This window comes from Chrysemys picta, chromosome 2 (genome assembly GCF_011386835.1).
Source record: "Chrysemys picta bellii isolate R12L10 chromosome 2, ASM1138683v2, whole genome shotgun sequence".
NCBI classification, from domain to species: Eukaryota; Metazoa; Chordata; order Testudines; family Emydidae; genus Chrysemys; species Chrysemys picta.
The window spans coordinates 265,406,417-265,420,107 of record NC_088792.1 but is presented as its reverse complement, the minus strand read 5'-3'; the positions used below and the strand labels follow the sequence as shown (position 1 = coordinate 265,420,107).

The window sequence follows — 13,691 nt, the reverse complement described above, 5'->3', positions numbered from 1 at the left end:
TAGGACACTCATGTTTTTAAAAAGTCTACACAACAAAATAGGTTAAGAACATTCCTATAGAGCACACGAGCATGTATGTAATTTTGTGGTATTTTATATATACACACCTGTGTTTATATATAAATAAAAAAACACAAAATTGCAGGCATGTTTTTATGTATATAGTAATGTCCCTGTTGTCTCTTATAGTAAATCCTTCTTAAAAACATGATGCCAGCCACGGTTGGTGGTGACTGAACGTTACCACCATCTGATGCCTCTTAGCTAATGTGTGAAATTAGCTGGTGGTCTGAGTATTTATGTCTGTGTTCGAGTTGATGGATAGCCAAACTCCTGTTCACAGTCTTAAGAGAAACAAGGACAGGTTGTACCACTACTGTCCCCGCTGTAACTGCTTTACAATTGTTTATTTTTATTCCGGTAGTACCTAGTAGCTCCAATGAAGTTCAGCAATGTGCTGGGCAGTATACAAACACATAAGATACTCCCTGCCTCAAAATGGTTTTCTAACTAGACCAGAAAGACACAAGAAAGAAGGGAAGAGAAAATATAATGTTCAAGCACCAAGGTGATGGTTGGGTAACATCATGTTAGTTCCATTTCTTTAGGGGAGAGTTTCTTCTTGGCTTGTTGCTTGTTTCTCCAATATGAAGCTCCCCACAACCGTTTATGCCTTCCCCTCCTCTAGACTAAATGATTATTTTATTATCATTTCCCTTGAAGTTGACTTGGAAACTGTCACTGCTGCAGAAGGCTCCTCAATATTATAGGTACTGAAGACCCCAGCCTTCAAGGTGGATAAGTCATGGGCGTAGACAACTGAAGACCACAGCAGGTTTTAGCTTCCCATTAATAAATAAAGGAAACACTGATTTTGGGACAGATTTTGTTATGGTACAAAACTGCTCACTGAAGCAGCTATTTTTTTTTAACCCCCCCCCCCCGCCCCCATTAAAAAAAAAGTTGTCTATGCCATTGTTAATAAAGAACCACAATCTTTAGGTCTGTGTGCTCCAAGCCTTACTTCAGAAAATAAACCTTGGGCACTTCCAGATGATGTAATTTAGGTATGGCTGCTTAGTTTTAAAATAGAAATTGCACAATTCCCGTTATGGGCAATGCCCCATAAAACACTGACAATTCCCAAATTTTCCCATTCTCTACCCTTCAACTCCTGAAAAGGAAAATATTGAGTGAGTCTTGAATAACCTTGAGCTTGCCAAGCATATCTAAGCGCATATAAAGGTGTTTCTGAGATGGCAAGCTGATATTCAGAATATAGTGTTCATGTGGTATGCAATGTGTGTGGTAGCACCTACTCCAGCAAGGTAAAAAAATGTCATTTCCTTTATTTGAAAAATGCAGAAGAAATTCTGCTCTCTTTACAGGCTCATCTATATTACTAAGGTAATTTATTGTGGCTGACATTGAAGCAGATGAAGAGGAGTATATTTTAATAGCTTAAGCTGTCACTAATACAGGAACCAGTTTTGATCAGAGACCTCTTTTAAGTTTCTGGATCTCTGCAAAATGTTAGCTTTATTTACAATCAGTGGCATATACAGTAGGAGTTATTAATAACTAAATCAGTGTGCTGCTGTCTAGGTGTGTCACATAGTTTGAAAATGCTATACGTAGGCAAGTATGTAAATAAGGGCGACTTACAAAACAAGAAAACTTTTCAGTGAAAAGAATAATCTACTCAAAAGTTCTAAGGGAAGATCTTTAACCACCGATCATGGGGCGCATTGGCCCTTTAATATTAAACAATGCCAACTGAGAAGCAAAATTTAGCATATGGCAACTAATAGTCACATGATCATATACTTCTTTTTCTCCTGTCATTTGTCAATGTAGCCTATTCTGGGTGAAAGTTAGTTCTGCAATGCACAGCTTAGTTACTGAAAGCCATAAGTGGCCTGGATTCAAGGCCAAAAGGGCTGGGTTGCTGTAGCAAATCAAAGAATAAAGATTTGAGAATATTTGTGGGTTTTTTGAAGTTTTATTTTGAATGAACAAGACCGTCATCTCTAGCCGGGTCTGTTTTTATAATGCATCATGAGAGTCTGGTGCTGTATGCCAATTTTCAAAACTTTGTTTCAGAGGACAGTAAAATATGTTCCTTAGAATAAATAATGAGCAACTGTGAATTTTGGGGCTGTAATTCAACCAATGGGTTCTGGTGATGTAATAAACTGCGATAGCAAACTCAAGTCATGACCAAAACCACACCATGGAATTGTAACCCTGTAACAAATCATTTACTTTTTATTTCATTCGTATTAAACAGATGCCATCATCCTGAAATTACAGTAGAACCTCAGAGTTATGAACACCTTGGGAACGGAAGTTGTCCGTAATTCTGAAATGTTCGTAACTCTGAACAAAGCGAGAGATGGGGCTCCAGACACTCCAGGCCAGCAGCTGAACTCCCTACTCAGTCCCTGCAGGTGTTTGCAAACTTGTCGACAGAGAGAGAGTGTGACTGACCTTCCATTGGCCACTCCCACCGATCCCAGACTTGTGTCATTCCTTGCTGCAGTTGATGGATTCACATAACTCTTGGGTATGCTGTCGCAAGTGTTCCGTTTTGCATGCATTCCAACATATGAGTTGTGAAATGCATAACTGTAGTCCTGGTAACCTGTGCACAAGTTGTCAAGAGGCAGTAGAATCGAGTGTTTAGGGCACTGGGCTGTGACACGGTAGATCTGGGTTCTATTCCCAGCTCAGCCACTGAGCTGCTAGTGTGATCCAGTCATTTTACCTCTCTTTTTCTCCCTTCCACCCTTATCTGTCATGTCTATTTAGATCATAATATCTTCGAGACAGGAATAGTCTCTTACTATGTTTGCTTAGTAGAATTGTAACCAGTAGTCCTCTGAAGGCTCTAGATATTACTATAATATAAATAATCATTATAATGATAATCCTAGTGTAAAGGAAAGTGTGTGTGTGTGTGTGTGTGTGAGAGAGAGAGAGAGAGAGAGAATGAATGAACAGTTATTTAGGATTCTTTTCTAAGAGATGTCATTCTAAACCTGACAGTTTCAAACCTAATCATTTTTGTTTGTGCCAGTGCCACATAATAAAGTAATTGGGTATTTAGCAATTACAGGAGGACTGTTTTCAAAACCGCCATCACCCTCTCTGTTTTTATTTGTGGCTGGCATCCCTGTACAGTAAATTATATAATCTCTCTAATAGCTGGCAGAATTGTACCCAGCTGTTGTATTTTGTACCCATGCAGCCACTGAGCTGGATCAAACGTTTCAATGTAGCAATTAAGATCAACCCACCAACTTTTTTTTTTTTTTACCCATTTGCACAAGTGCTGTAAATTACAACTCGAACTTCCCAGTAAACAACACTACCTGCTGAGGAAGGGAGCGACTCTTGCTTTGTTAGACAGGCCAGCCCTGGATGCAAATGTAAATGTTAATTCTTACCTTTCAATGAAGAATGAACTATGGCATAGCTTGGTTATAGAAAACTCAGTGTTACAGACACTGACTATGGTTTATGTATTTATATATTTAAATTATTTTGCAAGCTAAATGGAAGTGCAAACCTCTTAATTAGAATATTCATGTTCCCACACTAAGCATAGTAGTTTGGTATTGCAAATGTATTAACCACAGGTTTACACCAAACATGCAAAAACAAATTAGAATGAGGGAAATACAAACACATTTTCTCATTAGGGGATAGAAGTTTGTGCTGACTATAGTACAAATATAATTTTTATTCCATTTGTGTAACCTTTGGTATTTTAATGAAGTCCTGTTCCTGTGTACAGCGTATGGTTCACTGTCAGATAATTTAACACTAAGAAAATCTGCCTTGAATAAATTAGAATATATTTGCAAATTAATTGGTTAATTAGATTTTAGACATCTCTTGGGGACAGGAGAGAAACAGATGTGTGCAAAAGCCACGCAGATAGTTGGGGAATGAGCGTTTCTTACAGAGTTTATCACTCAGTTTTGTGGAAAACAGCCTTCTGTGGTGCCAGAGTTTAAAAAACTCTGCTTTAAATACAAAACATAGGAACTGCATTTTCATGGTCCTGCTAATTGTTTTTGGGACACACAGAGAACAGTTTGGGCATGTTATCCAAATGACTGCACTGTAGAATAAGCAAGGCACCGCCCGAGTCCCTTCTTTCTTAATTATGTCTAAAAGCATCCACAAAACCATATGGAACCACTTTGAGTTTAAACACTTCCAGATTAGGAGAATGCTGCCATCTGATTCTGTAGAAGTTAGGCAACTGGTACACCTCTACCTCGACATAACGCTGCCCTCGAGAGCCAAAAAATCTTACCGCATTATAGGTGAAACCGCGTTATATCGAACTTGCTTTGATCTGCCCGAGTGCGCAGCCCTGCCCCCCCGGAGCACTGCTTTACCGCGTTATATCAGAATTCGTGTTATATTGGGTCGCATTATATCAGGGTAGAAGTGTATTAAGAAACAAGTCTAGGATGGATCCCAAGATTTAGCAGAACAGTCGCCAATGAAGGAAAACCTACAAAGACAGATTCTGTTCTCAGCTACATGGGTGTGAACCCAGAGTAATTATTTCACACCAGTGTAGCTGAGAACAGAATCTTCCCATCAGTATCCAGCTGCTCCCATAATTTACCCACAGAAAAGTACTTGGAAGGGAAACATACCTTCTCACATGCTGGAGTTTCTGCCATCCTTCTTTGAGTGATAGTCCCTATTGTATTCCACTTCAGGTTACACATACGCCCGCATGGGTGCTGGAACAATTTGTATAGTGGGGATGCTGTAAACCCTGTATATGATCGAAACCACTTCAAGCCAGGCAGTGCAGTAGCATCCCCAGCACGCCTAGTTCCAGCACCTCTGTATGCCCGAAGCCAGCGAATTTTAAAGCAGTATCCATTGCTCCGTGGATACACCCTGGCTCACCTCATGCCTCCGACTGAGGGGAAAAGGGCGGGGGGGGCAGACTGATCGCCTGTACAGTTCCCTCTCACCGCGGCATGGTCTGGGTCGTAACGTTTAATGTCCACAATTTCGGCTTGGTTCTATAAGAGTCATCTAGTTTGTAAATATTTAAACAGTTTTAATAGTTTTTAATGATTAGCATTAGATTCATCTGCTGGGGGGACTCTTCCTTCCTTCATCCCTCTCCTCCCCACCCGTACCCTGTTTGGGTACTAAACTATGCCCAGGACTCCGGGCTTCAAACTCTATGCTTCCTGCCCATGATTCTTCTCGGTCAGTGACAACCACCAGCACTGCCTGTACTGCCTTGGGGAAGCTCACATTGCAGCGAGGTGCAGTATCTGCTGATTGTTCTCTAACTTTACCCAAGAAGAGCAGGAACTTTGTCTCTGCAAATACCTCACAGCAGGGGTCATAGAATCATAGAATATCAGGGTTGGAAGGGACCTCAGGAGGTCATTTAGTCCAACCCCCCTACTCAAAGCAGGACCAATCCCCAACTATTTTTTTTGCCCCAGGTCCCTAAATGGCCTCCTCAAGGATTGAACTCACAACGCTGGGTTTAGCAGGCCAATTGGCAACCTTTCGCACGTTGCCCATCAGGGTAATCCTGGTGGGCCACAAGACATTTTGTTTATGTTGACTGTCCACAAGCACGGCCCCGCGCAGCTCCCAATGGCCGCGGTTCGCCATTCCTGGCCAACGGGAGCTGCGGGAAGTGGCGGCCAGCTGCGGCCCGCCCCTTCCCGCAGCTCCCATTGGCCAGGAATGGCGAACTGCGGCCACTGGGAGCTGCAGGGGGCTGTGCCTGCGGATGGTCAATGTAAACAAAATGTCTCATGGCCCGTCAGCGGATTACCCTGATGGGCAACATGCCTAAGGTTGCCGACCTCTGCCTCGTAGAGAAGGCCATGAGGCTCCAATCAGAAGTAGGCCAAGCAACCTCCCCGTACATCATCTTAATTCAGCAAAGAGTGTGCCTCTTGCTGCAAAGTCTCACTCTGGTGCAGGCTAATCTACTCCCACAAACCCCCACAGCAGGGTCTTGTCGGGAAGCTAGGAAGCACTCTCATAAGCATGAGACTAAGTCTTCTCAGTCAGACTCAGCCATAAGCAAGTCCACCAGCTCAGCCTGAGGACTTAGTACATCTTAGGTCCTAGAGGCACAACAAGAAAGCCCCTGAGCATGGGGCTCCATCAGCACTAGACTGTGTTCCCTCAGTACCATCATCCCAGCTCCTCCCAAATCCTGCCATCACCAATGAAGTCTGATCACCGCTAACTTTCGATGCCACCTTCCTTGCCAGTTCTGATGGCTTGGACCTACTGGGGGAGATCTGAATCTTCTGCTGCCCCACATGACATTTTCGCTCTTCTGGATCCGGAATCCCCTCCTCCATCAGGCCCCTTCGTTTCCAGGGAGATAATATCACTTCCAAGAGAATGGACTTCTGGAAAGAGCTTATCACCAATCCCCTACACAGAATACATCTCCTTACCACTGGAACCAGAATCAGCCTTCTCCTCATTGGGAGATTCTGAGCCATCCAGTGAACCTCTTCCCTTACTCTCTGTGTCCTCCACCACCCAAAAGACCTACACCGGTTTGTGACCAACCTCCGCCTCATCTAACTCAGAGACGCTGGCACCCCATGCCATGGGGGCCACCGTGACTACCTATCAACCTTTGCTACTGTCCGTGTCGGTGGTCTTGAGACCAGTACCCCCTTGCAGAGTCGATTTGATCCACTACGGAGTCACCCCCTTGCCTCCCCTCTAAGGGGACCCGGATCTGACAGGAGGACGACTATTATGCTCCAGATCTGGTAGTTTCACCAGAACCAGCAAGATTTCCATTGTCATCCCTGAATGAAACTGTGACATCTACATCCCCTCCGCCTCTCTCTCCCCTGATGACTTCAGGCAGTTCCATGATCACCTCAGCAGAGTAGCTGGAGAGTTTCAGATTCCTCTCGAGGAGATCCAAGACTCCCAGCACAAACTCTTTGACATCCTGCACGCTTCCAGACCCAACAGAATAGTTCTGTCCATTAATGAAGCCTGGAGCCAGCCAGGACAATTTGGCACAGCCCTGCCACCAGTGGTCCTACCTTTAAAGGGGTGTATAAACATTATTATTATGAGCTTGCCAAGGGTGTGGATATTTTGTTTTCTCACCCCCCTCCCAATTCACTGGTAGTCCACTGCTTCTGAAAGGGCTAGACAGCAACATACCTGGTCTGCTCCTGCTGACAAAGAGGGCAAACACCTGTATCAAATGGGAAGAAAGGCTAACTCATCATCCAGCCTCAAGTTCAGGATAGCCAATTATCAGGTGCTTGTGGCTAAATATGATTTCCTGAACTACACCAAGTTTGTGGAGTTTACTAACAGCCTTTCACAACAGGACAGTGCTCGCTTTCAAGCTCTGATAGTTGAAGGCAAACTGATTATCAGGGCCGCCCTCCAATCTGCAGTCAGTGTTGCTGATATCTCCTCTAGAGCTATGGCTCCTGCCATCGTCATGCATTGGGAATCATGACTCCATGCGTCAGGGTTCTCTAGAGAGGTCCAGAATACCACTGATGACCTTCCCTTTGATAAATTGCACCTCTTCAGTTAGAAGACGGATGAGTACCTCCATACCCTGAAGGATTCCAGGGCTGCCCTCTGCTTGCTGGGGATACACATGCCTGCCCTGCCCATCAGTCAAATGTAGATGTATGGCTCAGTAATTTTTCCATCAGAGACCCTGTGAACTACCACATAAGAGACAGAGGGTTCAAAAGTCCCACTTCCCTACACCTTCTGTAACAGACTTGGTATCTCAAACGGAGCCTCTGGCTCGATGTTATTTTTGATGGGCACATGAGAGGCATGAAACACTAAGCCCAACACCTTCCAATCTCCATATACCACTTGGGGGTTGTCTAGCACTCTTTTCTAACTCCTGGAGTGCAATAATAATGGACAAGTGGGGCTGAACATCATCCAGTCTGGCTATGTTACAGAGTTTGCATTCTTACCTCCTCCAAAGCCCATCTTCCTGTCACCCTTATTAGGAGACCACTCTCACGAGAGTATTCTCAAACAAGAGGTGAACTCCTTAGGTCAGTGAAGAGTGACAGAACACATTCCTGCTCAATATCAAGGGAGAAGGTTTTACTCAACCTACTTCTTGATATCCAAAAAGAAGAATGGTTGGAGACCAGTCTTTGACCTTCGCCATCCCAACTGCTTCATTCGCAAACTCAGATTTCACATGGTCAGATTGGTAGCAATAATTCCATCTTTAGAAAAAGGCATGTGGTTCATAGCTCTTGATATGAAGGACACTTACTTTCACATAGACATTCATCCCTCCCCTAGATGCTTTCTCAGATTTATGGTAGGCTCCAACCATTTTCAGTACATTGTACTCCCCTTCAGAATAGCAACCACCCTCCAGAATCTTTGCCAAGATATTCTTGGTAGTAGCGGCGCATGTCAGACATCGTGGTTTCCTTGTCTTCACTTACATCAATGACTGGCTTCTTGTTGCTAAGTCCCTCTGGGAAGCCTGTGTCAACTTCAATGATGCTACACCTCTGCTCTTCACTGGGAGTCAGCATAAACATCGAAACAGCTGTTCACTCCCACACAATCTCTGGACTTCATTGGGGGCAACCTTAAATTCTATCATCACAAGAGTGTACCTGCCCAAGGACAGGTTCCAGACCATAAACAATATCATAGTTCATATCACAAGCAACCCTCAAGTACAGATCAAGACATGTCTGTCTCTCCTAGGTCATATTGCTTATGCACCTACATCACTCCGTTCGCAAGACTCTGCCTTCAACTTTGGCTGCAGTCAGTGTGCTCCCCAAGCCACCATTCTGTGAACCTCATGGTGACAGTTCCAGCCAAGGTACTGTCTTCCCTGCTGTGGTGGACAAATCCTCATCAGGTATATATGGGCGTCCCCTTTCTCCCTTCCTCTACAGACAGGACCATTATTATGGACACATCCCTATTAGGTTGCGGAGCCCACATGAACAGCAACACGGCACAAGTTGCCTGGACATGTTGAGAGTCCAGGATACACATCAATATCCTGGAGTTGCAAGCAGTCTGGAGTGCATACGAGTCCTTTCTTCCGCACTCACCGTGTCCTTATAATGTCAAACAACCTACAACTGTCTTCTACATCAACTAATGGGGGGAGCAAGATTCACCTCCCTGTGTGCAGAAGCAGTGAGCCTTTGGAACTGGTGTATTAGCAATCAAATCACGCTATTGGCAGCCTACCTTCCGGGGAAGCAAAATGTGCTCGCAGATTCCCTCAGCAGACATTTCACAGTCAACCGCAAGTGGGAGTGCCACAATTGGATACAGTGCAATATTTTCACTCTATCGAGAACCCCAACCAGGGATCTGTTCTCCTCTCAAGCAAGCAGGAAATGCACCATGTATTGCTCCAGAGGACCCCCAAGTTACCACTTCCAAGGCAACAGTCTGCTTCTTTCGTGTTCAGACCAGTTCAACTATGCCTTCCCTCCACGCCTGCTTTTGCCACACATTGTATGAAAAATCCGGCAGGCCAGAATATGAGTAATTCTGATCACCCCCTTTTGGCCCAGACCGTTTCCCAACCTCCTACGCATGTCATCCTGACCACCAATCATCCTCCCAGCATTCCCTGAGCTCTTGACCTAGTGGAACGGCAGGATCAAGCACCCCAATCTGCGTCCATTCCACTTCAGGGGTTGGTATTTGGACGGGCATCATCTTTAGAACTTTCATGCTCTACAGCCCAACTAGGCATCCTCTTTAATAGTAGAAAGGACTCTACTAGAAAATGTTACCTAGCTAAATGGAAGCACTTCTCCTCTTGGGCACACCAAAGAAGCATTCTCCCAGAGACTATAGATATCCTTTCATCGTGGACTATATCCTATATTTTAAGACATCAGGTTTGTCCATCAGCTCTTTGTGTCCAAGGATCACTCAGTCTTTGCACATCTACTGACAATAGATTCTGAAAAGGCCTAATAAGAACCTTCCCAGAGGGACCTGAACCTTGTTCTCTCAGTACTCACAAGGCCCCCCTTTCAGCCTTTAAGCTACTTGTTCCATGTGCCCCCTTTCCAGGAAGGTTGCCTTCCTTGTAACCATCACCTCAGTGAGAAGAGTTGGTGAATTTGGAGTGATGATAACAGATCCTCCACACACTATATTCCATAAGGATACACACACAATTCACCCCAAAGTAGTTTCACCTTAACCAATCCATTCACCTATCTGTGTTCTTCCCAAAATCACATGCTTCTGCAGAGGAAGAAAGAGTCCACTCCCAAGACTACTCGTCGATATAGCAGAAAGAGAGTCAGAAGCACACCATCTCCGCCAAGAGAATCTCCAAATGGATCTCTGGTTGCATTCTGCTCTGCTATCAGCTTTCAAACCTCCTCCCCCTCCACTCCTGGCTTAAAAGCTCATTCCACCACAGTGTAAGCAACAGCTATGGCACCTCTTTAAGAGGTACCCCTCCTGGACACACGGGGCTCCATTTACACATTGGTAAGACATTATGCCCTGGTGCAGAACCCTTCTGCTGATGTATCCTTCAGGAGAGCGGTACTCAGCTCAGCCCTACCATCTACATCCTCACAGCCTCCTCCTACTTGCATACTCCTTGTCAATCACTCACAGTGGAATACAATAGGGACCATCACTTGAAGAAGAGGAGGAGGTTACTTACCTGTAGCTGAGGGGATAAAACTGTGGGCTGGACTGAATGCCTCTCCAGTTCCTTCTCTACTGTGAATCAGATAAGATCCGAAGCAGAGGGGAAGGAGAGCAGAAAGTGGAATACATCTTGAAGATAGTGTGGTCCCTATATGTATTCCACTATCTGCTCTCCTTCCCCTCTGCTTCGGATCTTATCTGATTCACAGTAGAGAAGGAACTGGAGAGGCATTCAGTCCAGCCCACAGTTTTATCCCCTCAGTCAGAGGCATGAGGTTGAGTCAGGACACATATGCGAACCCATGGACACTACTTTCAAATTCTCTGGCTCTGGGGCACGTGGTGCACCTCCATAACCCACAATGGAATACAGATAGGACCACATATCTCAAAGAACCTCAGTTATAGGTAAGTAACCTCCTTTAATGAGCATTTCACATGTAATTTTTATACAGCCATTAATTTGTATTTTGCTCTGTTCTGGGACTTGGAGAGAGATGCACAACAACTACCACCTACTGGTTATTAAAAGTAATTAGAAATCCATACACCCAACATAGGGTGTATGTATTCATTAGTGATCTAGACACCTTCCAAAAAATTGTCTTGATTAATCTCTGGTTGGCAGTCCAGGAATTTAAATTTTAAGAATTAGAATGGCTCCGAAGATGGGCAGGAAATGATTTTCAGCTTAAATACAATGTGATGGCTAAGTGCAATTCTGGCTATTCTAACCAGCTGTGCTGCACTTAGAGATGAGCTGAAGACATTTACATCCCTTTTGTATTCAGGCTAAAATAATCTTGCAGATTAGGCCAAAATCACATGACTACTATGCTCAATACCCTTATTGGAAAGTTTAGAATAACACTTAGATGATGAACAAGTTACTCCCACTCCTCCTTTATTTTTTTTACCAAGATTCTATTCTCTGCTACACGGAGAACCCTTTGGCAAAATATTGTTGTTAAAAACCATGTTTTTATATGCAGTCAGACAAACGAGTCCATTTATATGCGTCATTGATCATTTTACAAATAATCCTGCAGGCTGAGCTCAGACCTGACCCTCTGCTTGTTGTTTGGGTTTGTTACACAAATGTCAGAAAAAAAGTACTTTTTCCTGCTTTCGTAACCTCTAGCTGGGGCCAAAAACACGACATTGCTGGGAAGAAATTTCGTGTAATGTTCTTTGTTTGACCTTCATACTCTTTTATAAACAGAAGATGGAACTGTGTAACAATCAGATATTTTTCTTGTTGCTGGTGATGTCTGAAAATTATAGACAGATTTCTCAAACTTAGATGCCTGAAGCTTGCCATTAAATTAATATGATAGCTGACCCCAATACAGGGTGTCACTCTGGCTATTATGGGGCGCCAGTCCCCCTCTAGATCTCTGGTAGTGAGCTTTGTACCATCAGCAACAAGGTGTGTCTCTGCTGGTTCTCAGCTTTTCTGTCCCACTTCCCCAAGCAGCCTGGCCTTACCCCTGCAGCCAGCTCCCGGGGGCTGTTGCCTCCAGCATGTTGTCCCTGCTCCCCCACAGCATCTGGTTGCCTCTGACATCAGGGCTTTTTTTCTTTTCCTGTACACTAGTGATTGTGGCACTCTTTGCTGTCTGGATATTGAGCTGTTCTCAAATTGAGGCTGTTTTGATTGGCCCTATCTATCACACACATTACTGTTGGGGTAGCAATATGCCATGGCACTCAGTGTGCCTTGGACTCCGTGTTTTAGGGCCAAACCCTATACATGTTTGCACACATATCAAACATGCATGTGAGTATTTAGTCCCATTGGAGTACTTGCATGCATATAGGTAAGCATGCGCATAAGTGTTTGCCAGTTCAAGGTAGCTGGGCTGTCCATCCAGTATCTTTGAAGAGCACTAAATATAAACAGTTATAAAGGATAAAGAATTAGATGCACAGTAGATGCACACTAATGTTCTCTATGGCATTCTTATTACCACAACAGTTGGATAACAGTGTCTAAATACCAGTGTATTTGAGCAAAGTGAAGCTGCCCCTGTTGTTTTGGGGGGGAAACTTCGGGGGAGAGGCGGAAGGAAAAGGTTAACATTACCACTCATCTATCATAACCTCTCTACAGGCTTTTGTCAAATGACTCATTCAAGCAATATTTGCTAAGAGTTTTGACAGCCAGGAGTAGACCGTCATGGTAATGCTGGGACAGGCTGCAGGTTCATGTGTCACTTTATAGGGGCACTTTAAATGTTGAAGAATTCCCACTGAAACTGGAGCTGAAAGATCTCCCATGAATTTCTTGGGATTATGCTGACAAAATAATTGCGTCCATAAGAATGTCATTGAGAAGAATATTATGGAAATATACCAATCCTGTCAGATCAGGGAGGGATGACAAGGTAGGAGAAGCAGCAAGAGAGGGCAGAGTTAATGGAATACTTGCTGGCTCCAGTCCTTTCTAATTTTAGCACACTTGGGAGACACCTGTGGAGCCCTCAGTTAGCTAGATATCCAGATATGGGGGAAGATACTAACTCCATTGCCTCTACATCTGGCTGGTTCAGAGCTAGAGAATGTGACACTGAACAAGGTATGAGAGAAAACAATCTCTTGTAAAATGTGATAGAAAGAGGTAAGACCTCCTTCCCCCTTTAAAGCACTGTCTCTCAGCCTCTCTCCCCTCCTATGCCAACATATTAACGTACGTGGAGAAAATAGTTTTAGAAAGAACTACTCCGTGCAAAAGGTAATCAATCCCCTGAAGATATTATAGCGCCGCAGTATGTTTCAGTGAGAAAATTGGCTGCATTTTTAGCCAAGAATCAGAAATATCTAAGAGGCAGGGGGAAGGAAGAGAATAGAATACTGTACATAAGGAAATCTTGTTAAGCCTATTTATTTTTGTGCTGGTCCCTAGATTTCCTAACTTGTCCCTTCTATTTTCACACATCAGCCAATGACTCCAGGAGTGATTTAGTTAATCCATGAGTATC

General features: G+C 44.0%; 1 protein-coding gene across 1 annotated transcript in view; it reads left to right on the top strand.

The window, feature by feature from the left end:
* Positions 1-13,691, top strand: part of EXT1 (exostosin glycosyltransferase 1) — a 250,056-nt gene that overhangs the window by 188,649 nt on the left and 47,716 nt on the right. The window lies entirely within an intron of this gene.